Source organism: Diaphorina citri, unplaced genomic scaffold (genome assembly GCF_000475195.1).
Source record: "Diaphorina citri unplaced genomic scaffold, Diaci psyllid genome assembly version 1.1 scaffold9664, whole genome shotgun sequence".
NCBI classification, from domain to species: Eukaryota; Metazoa; Arthropoda; class Insecta; order Hemiptera; family Psyllidae; genus Diaphorina; species Diaphorina citri.
This window is the reverse complement of record NW_007387038.1, coordinates 1-2,246: the sequence shown is the minus strand read 5'-3', so window position 1 is coordinate 2,246 and position 2,246 is coordinate 1. Positions and strand designations below refer to the sequence as shown.

The 2,246-nt window shown below is 41.3% G+C and overlaps 1 long non-coding RNA gene across 1 annotated transcript; it reads left to right on the top strand.

Moving 5' to 3' along the window:
- Window positions 1-466: 466 nt before the first annotated feature.
- LOC113472879 lies at window positions 467-1,349 on the top strand. The gene is made up of 2 exons (XR_003395021.1): window positions 467-545; window positions 1,278-1,349. It is a non-coding gene; the product is annotated as an uncharacterized LOC113472879 (long non-coding RNA).
- Window positions 1,350-2,246: the final 897 nt, after the last annotated feature.

Sequence of the window (2,246 nt, the reverse complement as noted above, 5' to 3'; positions counted from 1 at the left end):
CAAGACCAAACACAAATCTAAATATTATCTTTTATCCTTCACTTTCGGCGTTTGTACACACATCCTTTCTAAAAGGGGACCAGGAGATCATCCCATGCTTTGTTCTCACAAGGAATCAAACCAAAGATCGAGAGAAAAGAAACCAAAGAAATAACAAGGATAAGATACATCTATCCCGCTGTGACAGGCTCTAACAAGACACTATTGATGCACAAACAAATGTTAAATTCTTTCGAGAGATCTTTTGCCGATCGACTTTTTGATTTTTTGACATTAATGTGTATCTTATTCTAAAGAGTATAAAGTTGAAAGAAAGACTGTTGGCTTCCTTTTCTCCTTTGGAGATGCAGGACGTCAAAGTATACCGCGACAGATCTATTGAAATGGTTGAAGTTTGGAGAATTTCCCTCGATGTTGTTTGTTTTGTCCAGAGTGCTGTGATGGCTTTGGTCAACCTAAGGCCCGTTCATTGAGAAATTCAAGAGAAAGGATCTCGAGGATTATCTGTCCACAGATGAAGATGAAGCCACTGTCTACACGGTCAGGTAATGATAGGACCAATGAAATGAGGAAACCAATGAAACAAAGCAAAACAGCCCATCTACACACGAAACTACTGAAAATATACTAATTAGTGATTAGTAACTCGAGTTACTTCTACTTCTTCGCCTTTTCCCGTGTACAGACGGGGTCGGTGTTTTTCGTCAGATGCTCAATCAGCCGTAAATAGGGCGATTGCTTTGGGCTGACATTTGGTTTTGGCTACAAATTTTACGAGTGGGATGCCCTTCGCACTCAACCTTTGCTATTTCTTTAGCAAGGTATACTCCCTGTTTAACGTCTTTCAGCCAAACATTCAGATAGCACAATAGATGAGGAAACGAACTTTTTTTTTCAGTAGGTTTGAAAGAGAAAACTGTAACGGCTAAGATCGCCCCAAAAGCAAGGAAGAAAAATAGGATAAGAGAAAACTAGCCGTTCCGAGAACGACCTTTATCTGTTTAGCATAAAATCCGCCCCGGGCGGGAATCCAACCCGCGCTACCTTCCAAGCTTACTGAATCGGAAAAAAGATCCCAACAACAACAAAAACAACAACAACACCACCACCAACAACACCATCAACACCAACAACATCTCTATACAGTTATATTCGTGGAACTTGGTTTCGAGATTGGTGGTTGGAGTATTTTATACAAATACAGTTGATGCGTAATGCAAATGGATCGCTTCTTGTACCCATGACTGATTCTATTTATTCTCTCTTCTCCCCCACAGTGTATGCCTCTGTTCCGTCTCTCTATCGGTCTCGCTGGGGGCAGCCCTCCTTCTGCCTTTCTCCATCGCTTCTTAGTAAGTGTTGTTCTGTAGGAAAGATTCATCTCTTAGTAAGTATTGTTCAGTAGGAAAGATTCATCTCTTAGTAAGTATTGTTCTCATTGTTCTTCACTTAGTTACAGGGTGGACCAGAATCTAGCCAGGCCAGACTAGTTAGCTTGGTTGGTAGCGCGTCTGTCTTGTAGGCCGCGGGTTCGATTCCCGCCCAGGGCGGACCATTGTTCTTCACTTAGTTACAGGGTGGACCAGAATCTAGCCAGGCCAGACTAGTTAGCTTGGTTGGTAGCGCGTCTGTCTTGTAGGCTGCGGGTTCGATTCCCGCCCAGGGCGGATTTTATCCTGAACGGATAATGTTCGTTCTCGGAACGGCTGGCTTTTTCCTATCCTTTCTTCCTTCTCCTTTCGATTTCGGGACGATAAGACCTTAGCCGTTCGAATTCTCTCTGTCAAATCCCTCCAAAAAAAGAAAGAAAATCTAGCCGACATTTTCTTCAACAGGTAAACTAGCATATACTGTAGAACGCATACAAAAAGGGACCCCTATAATAGCACCCCTTTGAGGTTCAGTGGGGCCCAAAAATAAACGAGTAAAACGTAATAGTTTCGAGAAACGTAATAGTTGATCTTTTGGGAATTCTCTCTGTCAAATCCCTCCAAAAAAAGAAAGAAAATCTAGCCGACATTTTCTTCAACAGGTAAACTAGCATATACTGTAGAACTCATACAAAAAGGGACCCCTATAATAGCACCCCTTTGAGGTTCAGTGGGGCCCAAAAATAAACGAGTAAAATTTCCTTTACATAGGTACCTACGTAATAGTTGATCTTTTGATAATTTTCTGGCACATCCACTAAAAATACTTCTTGATTTAAATATTTCTCCTTCTTTTCTGATAATTGATTTATATTT